Source organism: Dasypus novemcinctus, chromosome 29 (assembly GCF_030445035.2).
Source record: "Dasypus novemcinctus isolate mDasNov1 chromosome 29, mDasNov1.1.hap2, whole genome shotgun sequence".
In the NCBI taxonomy this organism is placed as follows: domain Eukaryota; kingdom Metazoa; phylum Chordata; class Mammalia; order Cingulata; family Dasypodidae; genus Dasypus; species Dasypus novemcinctus.
Genome location: NC_080701.1, coordinates 29,257,621 through 29,271,897, shown reverse-complemented (window position 1 = coordinate 29,271,897; position 14,277 = coordinate 29,257,621). Strand labels below are relative to the sequence as shown.

Here is a 14,277-nt window from a genome sequence, read left to right as displayed (position 1 = left end):
ATTTAGAGATAAGAAAATTGAGTCTCAGGTAGGTTCCATAACTTGCTTAAAGTCATATAGCTGGGAATGTAGAAAGGCAGGGTACTATTTGATTAAACTAGTCCTGTTGGATTCTAAACCTTGTCTTTGATAACGACTATACACTATGTTCCTAGAATGTATTCTGATTCCTATTGATGCTTTCTCATAGTGGGTGCTTTCAAGTCCTAACATGGTTGTCTCCAGCTCTTTGAGAAAACAAGCTCCAAGCATGCCCTCTCAGAGGGCAACAGGCAGCCCCTTTTCCAGCCACTCTCATATTCCCAGCGGTGTTAGAGACTGACTTTGAGCCGAACGCTGTGGGGCAACTGTGTCCTTAGATACAAAACTGACCTAGAAGCAGGCCATTTAAAAACATGTTAAAATGTTTCTCTTGGCCATTTTCTAGGCCAAGAGAAAATAACTCAAAATAAGAACATAACCCTCAAAGGGAGATGAGTTTCTTGTTGGCAGAACTCTCTATGTGCTTCACGGTTCTGTCGCAATAAGCAGATTGAACTCAATAACTGATGTGTTTTACAAGAAAAACCTAAAGCATAAGAGAAATCAATGGATTTCTTTCTTTTTTTTCCCTTTTACAATAATCAGTAAGTATTTCTGAATGCTATCAAACATGCTGCTCTGTGGTGTGGTGCTACCCAGGTTTTTTCTTTCTTATAGGGCTTTTAACACTAACCTCATTTAACTAACAATCTTTTTCTAAGAATGGGGATAAATGAAAACCTCAGTGAAATGTCTGGGAGTCTCCAAGAGAACCAGACGTACGAGCAAAAATCGAGTGGTTGCAAAGCAAAGTGCTTTTACAGATATTTTATTGGTGGAACCTTTTCAGCTGACATGTGAATAGCATCCTAAGGCAGAGAATTTGTGTCTTTCAACTGCTCTTGCACTTTCATTCATCCGTATTTTTTTTTGAGCTTCTGCCAGTTTCCTAGATTTGGCACTCAGCTTAGGATACAAAACAGATAAAAAAATGCCTGCCCTCTAGAATCTTATGTAATAATAAATTAAGTTGTATATTAGTAGGAGATATGTGTTTGGCAGAAAAAGTAAAATAGGAGTGGGGGTTAGACAGTGCTAGGAGGTGGGCAATTTAAAACAGCATGACGTCAGGGGAAGCCTCACTGAGGAGGTAACCTTGGAGTGAAATATACCAAGCAGAGGGAAGAGATAGTTCAAAGGCCCTGGAGTGGCATGGTGGGGTCTGACGTGGGGAGAATGGCGAAGGGGCTGGCGAGGCTGGAGCAGAGCAGGTGAGGTGAGAATGGGAAAAGTTCAGGTGAGGTGAGAGAAGTGAGAGAAGGCAGAAGATACTGGAGAGCCTTGTGGGCCTTTGCACGGCTTGGCATTCCACTCACCCTGTGAGAAGAGCATCATTTGTAACCCTCACATTGTGAAACATTCACTGCTCTTCAGAGGGCTTGTTTATGTCCTTGGTGCAATTTGATCCTATCCTGTGAGGTAAGGAAGCAGAGCAGGTATTATTGTCCCTGTTTTTGAGGTGAGGAACAAGACTGTGAGAAGATTAAATAAATTGCCAACTTCACAGAAAATGATTTGTCCCTCTGTCTCCTCATTTCTAGAAGTCTGCTCTTTCTCCTGTGTTCTGGATTCTAGTCCAGGAAAACTGGGAGCCAATAAAAATGAAGGAACTTTAGCCTTATTCTTAGCAACTATCTGGGGTCCTTTGGATACAGCCTAACTCCCTTTGTTTTCTGGTCCACTTCACTATCCAGGGCTGCACAGGAAGGCAGTTTGGGCCAAGTGGAGGCACCACCATTATCCACTCTCTTTCCCCATCTTGACTTTATCTCTCATTTCTAACCCCATATATACTGTTCAGTTTGCTAAATGCTGCCCAAGCAAAATACCAGAAATGGGTTAGCTTTTATAATGGGAGTTTATTAGGGAAAAATCTTACAGTTCTGAAGTTATAAAAATGTCCAGATCAAGACATCATCAAAGACTCTGTCTCACCAAAGCCCGACTGCTGGCAGATCCTGGACTTCTGCCACGTGACAAGGCAAAATGGCGGCTGGTCTCTGCCTTCTTCCCCAGGATTACTTTCTCCCTCAGCTCTGCTGTGGGTGATTGGGCACATGGCTCATCTCTTCAGTCTCTCAGGGGCCTCTTTCCATGCCTCTGTGCTTTGTGATTCCAGCATCTGATCTCTCTCTCAGCTTCTCGGGTCTTTTGTGCATGTTTCTGTGGCTGCAGAAGATCCTGGAGTCCTCTCTTACCTGGCAGCGTAAAATGGTGCTCTCTTTCTCTGTGTGTCTCTGCATGTTTCTCCTGTTCATAAAGGACTCCAGTAAGAGAATCTAGACCCACCCTGTGTTTCACCTCACTGAAGTACCCTAATCGAAGGCCCCCAAATGAATTCAATCCAATCAAAGGGTCCCATGCCCACAGGAATGAATCAGTTTAAGAAACTAATTTTCTGGGATCCACACTTACCCGCTGGACTCACTGTTTTCCCAGCTTTCACTCTCAGCATTTCCTAGAGAGACTGCAGCTTGCCCTGAGAGTTTAGTAAATAATTGGTCCAAACCAACCCAGCCCTGAGACCTCACTCTGGTATTTTTTATCTGGCAGGCATCTTAGTTGTCCCTGTTCCCTCCCATCACCCACCCCCATGCCCAACAAAAGATGGGACAGTTCCCATCTACATCCATCTATCTAGCCTTGAGAAAATCAGCTCATTCTTTAGACAATTGGTATTTATCTTTTTTTTCATTTAACATTTTTTATTGAAGTATATCACTCATATGTGAACATACATAAACAATAAGTGTAGGCTCGGATTTTGGGATGAGAAGCTCTGAGCCCAGCCAGTCATAAATAAATCCGTTTTCCTTCCTCATCCCCTAAAAAAAAGAAAAAGAAAAGAAAAAATAAATAGATAAGTGTATAGTAAAATTTGTGAACTTATAAAACATACATAACATTCTACAGGGCTCCCAAACGTCACCCCACCACCATCATCTTGCATTGTTATGAAACATTTGTTACAGACTCTGCAAGAGCATAGTATTTCTCTTCAATTCTTGTATTTATTTCAAGTCTCTTTATGTCCTGGGCTGTGAGTTTTTTCTGCAAGTTGGTTGGGGTCTTTGACAGTGTTTTTCACAACTAAGCCTGAGCTAATGTGATGAATGGAGTCTTCAGAAATAGACACTCATTTAGCAAACAGATCTGCTAAGCTAATAAAATTTGTGATGGGATAAGCAAATTTCCTCTTATGTAATCTTTCCTCTTGGTGGCTGGGCTGTGTTGGAGGAGGAAAGCAGCTGCTTTCTCAATGGCCTTTGTGTTCTCAGTCAGTGTGGCAATTTACAGAGGGGTGACCACAGCCACACACTTTCCCACGCTCCACCTTCTGTGTTTGAGGAGCAAATGCGGGAATCCTTGAAGTTACAGAATGGAGAGCTCAGGCAATGGGTTGCTTCTGTGTCCTCAGTCACCATGAGAACTGCCTTCCACTGCATCCCATTTCTCTGATGAAGATGCCCTGTCTTTTCTGAATTAAATCTTTTTTCCTTCCTTTAACTTTCAATCCTGGATCCTCTTTGTTTTCTTAACCCAGAGTCATTAGGCTTCCTTTGCAGGAAACAGGAGCATCCTTCCCTTATCTCTTAATTTATAAATATAAGATAAAAATAATACATCAGTAATATCAAGACACCACATCACAAAGATAAGCCATCAGAGGAAACCCACACAGAGGAAAATCAGGGTAGATTTTCTTGCCCTCCATGTATACTTTATGTTTCCTGATTTCTCCCTAAGAACTACTTTCTCCAATATTCCCAGCAAATTAAGCATGGGTGAATTACCTTTATTTTAATCACCCAAGTGCTGGCTTCCTACTTCAAGGTGAGTCCCAAATAAGTATTTGAAGATACCCTAAAAGAAAGCATTCACGAAGCGAGCCAAGTAGACCCTCAGGTTATTACTAAAAGGCAGAATTTCCAGGAAGGGTGGGCAATGGCTACTTTCCTCCCCTTGGGGTAAAAACCTGTGGTTTGAGGGTCCTACCCTACTGCTAAAAGATAATTAAAAGCAGGTTCCTGTGTTATTGGGCACAAGATGGTATTCTACAACAAAGCACAGGGCCGGTGCTGGTAGCTGGGAGAAAGGAAGTTCAGAGCTACACAGACAGCCTCATGGCACCGCACAGTGAAATGTGTGTTTCCAGCTGCAAAGCCAAGATGAAGAAAATTCTCCTTCACAGAGACAGTGCTGAACTGGCAGAAGACGCAGATGCAACACAAAGGTACTCGGTGAGACGGAGGGCCAGGAGTCACAAAGAAAATCTTATTTAAGTCAACAAGTAAACTAGAAAGTTGGCATTTTTGCAAAGAAATTAAAGCTTCCATTACATTTTTACTTAGAGGGAATTTGAACTTCTTTCTACGAAAAGACCAAGGTTGTTGGTGTACGTGACAATAAGGACCTGAAATTGGACCATGAAATTTAACCAGAAATGGAATGAGAGGAATCCTCGTAGAATGGACAGGGGAGGAGTGGCAGAATTGAGACAAGCTGAGCAGGAGGACCAGAATGAATCTGGGCGGAGTTTACTACATGAAAATACTTGCAGATCTAAGTAAATACACATAGGAAATGCTTCTAGTTTGTATCGCAGAATGTGGCCTTCATTAAGTCCAGAGTTAAAGAACTTTCTATATGTAGATCTCAGGGCTGAGTAGACTCATCCTGACTATTCAAACCAAAACCCAGGTGCCCAAAGTGAGCAAGACCAGGTAAAGAGAATGTGTTCAACAAGGCCTGCTTGGACCTGGCATACTACCGATTACTCATGTGTTCTGGCAGTAGCATGCTAAGGACAAATACATATGAGTCTATGCAGTCAAATATGTGGCCGGCTCATCTCCACATGACTGGTACAGCCCCAGGGGAAGAAATGGGGGCCTCATCCTCTGCCAGTGGTCTGGATGGATCCAGAGGAGTTGGAATCATCTGAGCTCATTTTTGAGTATTTCTTCAAAGGCTTTCTTTTGTTTGTTTGTTTGTTTGTTTTAAAGATATTTAGATTACATAAATGTTACATAAAATATATACGGGATTTCCATATGCCCTGTTCTCCACACTACCCACATTAACAGCATCCATCATTAGTGTGGTACATTCATTGCAATTGATGAACATATTTTGGAGCATTGCCACAAAGCATGGGTTATAGTTTACATTGTAGTTTACAATCTCTCCCACCCAATTCTTTTGGTTATGGCGAGATATATAATGGCCTGTATCTGTTGTTGCAATGTCATTCAGGACAATTCCCAAGTCCCCAAAATGACCCCGTATTATATGTTTTCCCTCTCGCTGACCTCAGAACCTCCAGTGGCCACTGCCTCCACATCAGTAAGTTCTTCCATTGCTTTATTGCATCACAATAAGTCTACAGTAGAATACCAGTAAACCCACTCTAGTCCATAGTTAATTCCCCAATCCTGAGGATCCTGGGATGGTGATGCCCACTCCACCTCCAATTGAGACGGGCCAAAGGCTTTCTTAGGTCATCTTCTAGCACTGAAGCAGAGTGAGATGCTAAAGCACTGTGAGCTACTGAGTCGCCTGCTGCCTGGGGAGCAGCCTGGTGGGACCCCACCACTGCCTTCGGTACTCACAGTCAAGCTGTGCCAGCAAAGGTCTGCCTGTCCTGCTCTGTCACCTCCACAGCTACCTCTCTGTTAGGTTTCAGTGCTGGCCCCCTAGCCCTGAAGAAGCCAAAGCCAGTTGGTATTCTGAACAGAAGTAGGAAAACTCTACTTTTTACAGTTTGCTGTAATTTATTCCTGTAGTGTTGTATTAAATTACCACCAACTTGGTGACCTAAAACAACAGCCATGTGTTCTCTCATAGTGGTGGAGGTACAGAAGGGCCACCCTCCTCTGAAGATTGTAGGGGAGAATTCATTCCTTATCTCTTCCAGCTTCTGGCAGCTGCCAGCATCCCTGAATGTATGGCTGTATCTCTCTAATCTGCCTCTATCTTCGCATTGCCTTTTCCTCATCTATCTCTTCCAATGACATTTGCCAATGGATTTAAGGCCTGTCCAGTAATCCAGGATGATCTCCATATCTTAAGATCCTTAACTCAATCACATTTGCAATAACCCTTTTCCCAAACCGGGTCATCATCATGGGTTCCAGGGGTTGGGACATGGATACATCATTTGGGGACCACCATTCAGCCTACTACATTCTCCCTTCACTCACTCTTGTCAAATTTTCTCACCTGGCATTAAAGTGGTCCCCTGGCCTTAGAGGTGAGTGAAAACAAATAAGCAAAACTCCTTTAGTTTCAGTTCAAAGACCCTAATTCACTAACATCCAGATAAGACCTAAGAGTGCTATCTTACTAGCACCCCATGTCACTCCTTAAGGGCTCCCTCACACTTCCACCAAAGCCCTCATGTCGATAGCTGAAGTGTGAACTTTGGTCTTTTTATCCTGGGCATCCTGTGCTTAGACATGATGGCTTCCCCAGAATGGACACAGCTGGGGCAAAGCTGGTACCTTACTCCTTAACTCATACCTCACAGCTGCATCTCTAAACCAAAATCTTGGTGACTGTTTATGTCTAAAACTAAGCCACATGGAGAGGCTTTCACAAAATTAGAACTCATTCAATATTTACTGGATGAAGAAAATTATAAACTCTTTCTTTTAAAATTAAATCTTTATCATACCCCTTGCTGAACTACTGAAATTATCAGGTAAGTGAAGGCATGTGTTGAATTGTACTGAACCAAACTTGAAAGCCAAAATGAAATGAAATGAAATAAACCCATGCTATGCCACAGGCCAAACACAAAACCAGTGGCAATGACAATGAAATTTTGTTTACCTGGCTAAAATTTTTATGACTTTGTTTACTATGCATTTTAATATTCCTAGAAGTCGTGAAGTAATGTTTATTTATTTTATATAACACAGTCCCAAACAACAAACTCAGTTCATTGAACTGCATCTACTCTTTATCTTTTTATTTTATTTTATTTTTTTAGGAGGTACTGGGAATTGAACCAGGAACCTCATACATGTAAAACAGGCCCTCGACCACTGAGCTACACCCACTTCACAATCCTTTATTTTTATATTTGGGTTCTTAATATGGACAGTTTCCTCATGTCTGCAACTTGCATCACTATTAAGTTTTACAAGCAAGACAGGAGAACTCACTTTAGACTTGCTCTAAATCTTTTGTTCTGCAAGGGTGGTGCCCTGCCAGCATCCACATCACCCAGGAACTTGTTAGAAAGGCAAATTCTCAGTCACTACCCCAGACCTACTGAAGCAGAAACTCTGGGGATGAGGTTTAACCATGTATGCTTGAACAAGCCTCCCAGCTGAGAGAAACACTGCTTTAAATAGAAAACATCCCCCAATTTTCTCAATTATAAAGGTATTCCCCAAAGACTTCTCTTGACTGGTGGGGTCCTGAATAGAATCCTTGCAGATTGGCTATTTTAAAAAAGTAATTTTTGTTCAACCAGAAAACAGTCCCAGCCTGACTTTTGTTGCCTCTCAGAAATGAACAAAATAGTGAAAACAAGCAAATCCCTATCAGTGTGTATTAACACTTACCCTCTGGTTAGACTCAATGACTCCTCTTTATTCTATATTCTGTGCCTTCCCTCAGACTACATTCCATCACCTACATCGCCCTCCTCCCTCTTCCCATCGTTCAAAGTCCACCTCTGTTTCTTTCTTCAGCCACTACTGTTCCCTTGCGGTCACCCCTCGGGCTGAAGTGAGGTTTGCTGGCCTGGCGGGGGAGCGGCCACAGCAGGCCAAGCCGCTGCCCCAAAATAGGGTGGCTGGTCGGACTCACCGCCACCCCTGAAGGAAGCTCGGCATGGGCGTAGAGTGCCCTCGGGTCTCCCCTTCTCGGCAGCCATGCTTCTGCGGCCGCCCCTCCTTCCGGATGGCGCCACACGATGCCTGTGGGGTGGCACCCTTCTTCTTCTTTCTCCCTGCGCAGGCGCAGGGTGGAAAATTCCAGGCTGCCCTTTTCCCCTCCCCCGACAGCAGCAACAGCCAGGCGTGGGCGGAAAAATCCAGTCTGCCCTTTTCCCTCCCCCCGACAGCAGCAACAGCCAGGCGTGGGCGGGAAAATCCAGTCTGCCCTCCACCCCAGCAACAGCAGCCACCAATCCCTAAACCCTGCCCCTTCCCCCAGCAACAGCGACAGCCAATCCCTAACCACCACCCCTCCCCCATCCAGTACCGCCCACTGACCTTTCTCCGGCAACCAATCAGAGCAGGACATGGCTTCAACCAATCAGCCTTCCCCAGCCCCTATAAAACTGTTGCCTCTCCCTCAATAAAGTGGACTTGCGTGTTTACCTTGTCTCCGCGGTAGTTCTTCTGCCGTGCGCCCTCCAGTCCTGAGAGCCCCCGACAAGGGCCTGGCCTCCCTTGTCCCCAGTTCGTCGCCTGCTTCTCTGGGCAACCCCTTCGTCGCCTGCTTCTCCGGGCGACCCCTTCGTCGCCGGCTTCGCCGGGCGACCCCGTCAGCCGAACCACGCAACCCCTGTGAGACCGATCCCTCGTCTGCTGCCGGACCGACCCCTCGTCCCAAGTGGGACCGACCCCTCATCCCAAGCGGGACCGACCCCTCGTCCAGAGCTGGACCGACCCCTCGTCCGCAGCCAGACCCCACCTCTACCGACCGAGCAAGCCGTCGCATTCCCTCCCTTTACCAACTACCTGATTGGAATATTGTACTTCCTCACTAATTAATAATTGATTTAGCATTGGATTGCGTGATCTTTCTTTCCCCCTCCCTTTTTCGCCAAAAAATTCCTTTTCAGGGGAAGAGTACACAATTTCAGGTAGCTGTGTAAGTCCAGCAGCACCCAGCACAAGACTAAGCACTTACATAAGCAACAGATATGGTCACATTGAACTGAGCTACAAAGTGTTGTAGTCAACCTTTTTGGTTTAGCATAATAGCTAATAGATTTGCCTATCTTTTATTCAGTTATCATGAAGAAGTTACGATTCCTTCTTGCCCCAGAGGAGTTGTAATTTAGGAAGGGGAAAGCAAATGCACAGAAATAAATATAAAATGTCAAGCAGGACCCTTCTAGAGGTGCAAACCGTGTCTTATCTGACTACAGAGGTGGGAACAAATACAATATCATTCAAACAAGCTGCATCCAGGTTGCAAATCACTACTAGTGCAGGGGAGTTAGTAATATGTCTGATTGACTAGATGGCTTGTGCATTGTGTAGTTTCTACAGTAACTAGAACAAAACTGAAAGCAGAAAATCAAGAAACATTTGTGCAATGAATGATCAACTCTCGAATTAAACTTTAGACCCAAGGCTCTATTTCGATCCCAACCTCTTAGGCCAGGAGCACACCCTGCTGAGTCAAGAACTCCTGTTTCTACAGTCCTAGCACCTGCTTAAATCTGTAGCAATGCCTGCATTGCCCAGGAATTCACCCTTCAGAGAGCTGGTTGGGAGTTTGTTTCTGTGCAGTGAGATGGGGATCTGTTGTGGTGGTTACATCACACGTCTCTTGTAGAGTAAACAACATATTCTGCATCATTTGATGCTTTTCAGGCATCCGCTCAGCAAGCCCTGCATTCCTGGAGAGCCGAACACTTCACTTCCTATTCAAGGTCCTAAATTTGATACAGTAGAACTTAGTAGGTGGAGCTCCTGGTGCTTCCCCTAACACAACTCACAAACTCACAAAGTCTGCCAAGGCAGATGCCCTCTGGGGCTGCTGAGAAATCCTGGACTGAAAAAGAGTCTCTTACTTGAGTGGGGAAGTCGACTGCTCTCACCTAAGAATCTGTTGCTCATGAAGAAGGAAATCATTTACCCCTCAAACTGGACAGAGAGCCAAGAGATATGGGTGCTGAGGTCAAGCTCCGCCATTTACTAATTGCATGATTTTGGGCAAATCACAGTACTTCTGGGCTCAGTTTTCTATAGAATAACAGAGTATCTAGTTTATCTCTAAGACCCTTCCAGTCTAAATATTCAGTTATTAGTGATTTCACAGTGTTCTTATCAATGTTCAGATATTGAAGAATATCTATGTCCACCTCATTTATATTTTCATGCTTTCTCAAGATTCTGGCTAATTTCTCATAATTTTTGCATCATCCAGAGATTTCAAGCAAACTTTTGTCTGGCTTAAAAACATGCAACTAACCTATAGTTTCCTGTTTCAATGCTATATTTCAGAATCCACCATAATTATCCAGAATACAAGATCCAAAGTCCAAACCACAAACAAAGGAATTTTCATAATTTGAACCATCTCTTCCTGATGGAACAGTCATTCCTGTACCATCTTATCCTGGAGTTCAGAGAGGTTGGAACTATTGAAGTCCAGCTTACACAGACCTTAGTTCTCCAAGGCCACCTAGACCAAAACTGTTGGTATTTTTAGAAACTGGTACAGAGTTACTATTGAGAAATGTGAGGGTGATAAAATTACTTCCAGCGGTATTAGTTGGCTACATAGAATAATCTTAAAGCTGATTTTGTGCTTTGATGACAAGGTGAACAAAGTGTATAGGGATACGGGCTTTGATGTATTTGGAGATTTTTTTCCTCGCAAGCTTCTGGATGGGGTTATTTTTAACAGCAAAAAGAATGCCCACTCTCTCATCTTAGGGCACTTTTATGGTGTCTTCAGTGAGTGTGGGTTGTGGTATCAGAGGATACAGTTGTACCCTTAGTCAGGATCTCAGAAGGACTCTTCTTTATCCCACAAGGGCAGAAGTCCTGATGCACCACAAGACTTAAGGGTAGAGAAGGGACACAGACGTGAGTTAAATAGGTCCTATTTAACTGTTCTTAGCTTAATCTTGCCAGAAATACTCATGGAAAACCTCCAAAAACAATAATTAGAATTCTTAGCTTGTTGGAGTTATTTTTGCCCTTTGTTTTAGGCCATTCGTCAGGGAATTCAAGCTTCTCATGATAATTATATGAGTCATTATCATTTATTGCGAGTCAACCAGTCAAGACTAAATATAAATGAAATAAAATTGAATAAAATTAAAAAAAAATTCAGTTTCTCAGTCATTCTAGCTACATTGTAGTACACTATAGCCACATGTGGCTAGTAATTAAATATATGACAGGAAAGAGTAGAAAATTTCCATCACTGCAGAAAGTTCTATTAGACAGTGCTATGGGCACTATCTCGAGTTTCTTATGGGCATTATTTTTAATTCTCATAACTGTCTACTATAAACATTATTATTCCATTTTTTGCTCATGAGGAAACTGAATTCCAGAAGGGTTCAGTGATATGACCAAGTTCATGCACAGAGTAAGTGGCAGAGCTAGGATATAACTTTAAGTCAGCTTGGCTCCTGGCTCGTAGTATTGTTTTCATGATTATGGCTTCTCAGCCTGGAACATCTTTTTTTCCAAACAGTCTTTCAAAAAGTCATTCATCAACAGATAGGATTATAATTGAGCTGTTGAGAGTTCAAGCAGATAGCTCTGTCAAATCACCAAGTCAAAGGGAGAAATTATAGCAGTATTTCCATAAAATCTTATAAGTTTTCAGAAAAATGGCATAAGACTATGGTTCGATGTAAATATACTTTTCTAATATTTAGACATAAGTAATGCAAGCCAGACTTGGAAGATGTTAGACTATACCTGACAGCTTGTAACCTAATAAACTGATCTAGGGATCCTTGAGCTTATCACTCCAGGGTGCCCTAATGTCAAGAGAGTCAACCTGCCACCAGGTATCACCTAAAAGCCAAGAGAAATGAAGCAGAGCAAGTGATTCTATCCTTTAAAAAATTACTTTGAGATCCATGGGTGCTATGGTCATGGCAGATGGAGTTAACTGCCATGTCAGATGGCCCTTCTTTGGAGCTGGTGTTTATGCGTGATGAATCTGGACTCAGATGGGATCTCTCTTCATAAGACTTTCATGCTACTGTGCTGGAGTTGTAGTTGGTGTTGGGGTTTAAGATATATTTAGGGGATCTGAATCTCTGGACTGACAATGTGATAGCCAGGCCCTGAGCCTCAACAGACTCCAGCACCTACAATCTGATTTATTGGACTCACCTCACTCAGCTAAGATGGAGTTGAAGAAGGACAACCACCACACCATGGAGCCTAGAGTGCCTATAACTGAAAGCAGGAGGATTGCATCCAGTATCCATGTGGAATCTGAGCCTCCTCTTGACATAGAGGTGCAATGGACACAACCAATCCAATGTCCACAGAGAAAAGGTGGCATTGGAGTGGGAAAAGTGGACATGGTGGCTAATGGGTATGGGGAATGGCAGGAAGAGACGAGATGTGGAGGTGTCTTTGGGACTTGGAGCTGCCCTGGATGGTGCTCCAGGGGCAATCACCGGACATTGTAAATCCTCACAGGGCCCACTGGATGGAATGGGGGAGAGTATGGGCCATGATGTGGACCATTGACCATGAGGTGCAGAGGTGCCCAGAGATGTACTTACCAAATGCAATGGATGTGTCATGATGATGGGAATGAGTGTTGCTGGGTGGGGAGTGGTAGGGTGGGGGTGGTGGGGTTGAATGGGTCCTCATATATTTTTTTTAATGTAATATTTTTACAGAATCAATTAAAAAAATTAAATTTAATTTAAAAAAAATAAAAAAATAAAAAATTACTTTGTTTTCTATACCAGGAAGACTGTATGTGTAGCCTAAGAATTCACTTCAAGAAAAGTCTTAAACTTTCATGCTAATGTGCTGGAGGTGCAGTTAATGTTGGGGTTTAAGATATATTTAGGGGATTTGAATCTCTGGACTGACAATGTGATAGCCAGATCCTGAGCCTCAACAGACTCCAGCACCTACAATCTGATTTATTGGACTTACCACACTCAGCTAAGATGGAGGTGAAGAAGGACAACCACCACACCATGGAGCCTAGAGTGATTACAACTGAAAATGGGAGGATTGCATCCAGCATCCAGGTGGAATCTGAGCCTCCTCTTGACATAAAGGTGCAATGGACACAACCAATCCAGTGTCCACATAGAAGAGGTGGCATTGGATTGGGAAAAGTGGACATAATGGACAAAGGGTATGGGGAAAGGCAGGAAGAGATGAGAGGTGGAGGCGTCTTCGGGACATGGAGCTGCCCTGGATGGTGCTTCAGAGGTAATCACCGGACATTGTAAATCCTCACAGGGCCTACATGATGGAATAGAGGAGAGTATGGGCCATGATGTGAACCAATGTATATGAGGTGCAGAGGTGCCCAAAGATGTACTTACCAAATCCAATGGATGTGTCATGATGATGGGAACGAGTGCTGTTGGGGGGGGGGGAGAGGGGGGGGGGGTGGGGTTGAATGGGACCTCACATATATATTTTTAATGTAATATTATTACAAAGTCAATAAAAAAAAAAAAAAAAAAAAAAGAAAAGTCTTAAAAGAACTGGATAGAAAGATTCCAGACAGGAGGAACTAACTTCCTCAAAGAAATAGATCACCTCTAGGTGAAAGGAAAAGAAGTAGGACAGCTTTTGCAAATGGAACAGTAAAAGCAAGATAACTGGTCTTTCTGTTTCCCAAGGGCAGAGCCACACTCTGTTCATCTTCTATTAGCTCCTACATGGTACACATTCCTGGCACTCAGCAGTTGCTCATTAATTGTTTCTTGAAATGAACCAAATGGAAGAGTTTCCTGTCTTCACAAATCCTGATAAAAGTATTAGAATCATGGAGTAGAAGAACCAAAAATTTTAGCCATTTTTCAGATAAAAGGAGCTTGCATCCCCTCTTAACATCCACCATCTCTTCCACAACACATTAGTCATTAATATTGTGATTGATTCCTCTGTCATTTTTGTTAACCCTTACAAACTCACTGTGAGAAAGCAAGCTGGATGCCCTTCAGATGTGCTGACCCTTCAAAATCAGCAGAGCTCAGTTCCAATGGAATCTGGGTGCCCATAAGATGGTTGAGTACGGACTGTGAGTTCTTGACGCTTGGGTGTCTGCCCTGGAAGGCAGTCGGGACAGAATGACAGCAGCTGTCCTCAGAAGGGGGAAAGAACAACGTGTTTCTGACACAGGGAGTAGGAATCAAGCCAGAGGGCAGAGGAGGGAAGCCAGAGGGGAAACCGCTGTCTTGCCAACATTTATTTACCTCTAGACAAACGGTCATCTTCAAAGCCACTTCCTGTCAAGGTTACAGTGATGAGAGGCAGACCTTGTTCCCAT

The 14,277-nt window shown here is 43.4% G+C and overlaps 1 long non-coding RNA gene across 1 annotated transcript; it reads right to left on the bottom strand.

Annotated features, from left to right (window-relative positions):
• Window positions 1–2,759: 2,759 nt before the first annotated feature.
• Window positions 2,760–14,074, bottom strand: LOC139437814 (uncharacterized). Its single transcript, XR_011647731.1, has 2 exons — window positions 13,923–14,074; window positions 2,760–2,906 (listed from the first exon to the last, which is right to left on the bottom strand). It is a non-coding gene; the product is annotated as an uncharacterized lncRNA (long non-coding RNA).
• Between the last annotated feature and the right edge of the window lie 203 nt (window positions 14,075–14,277).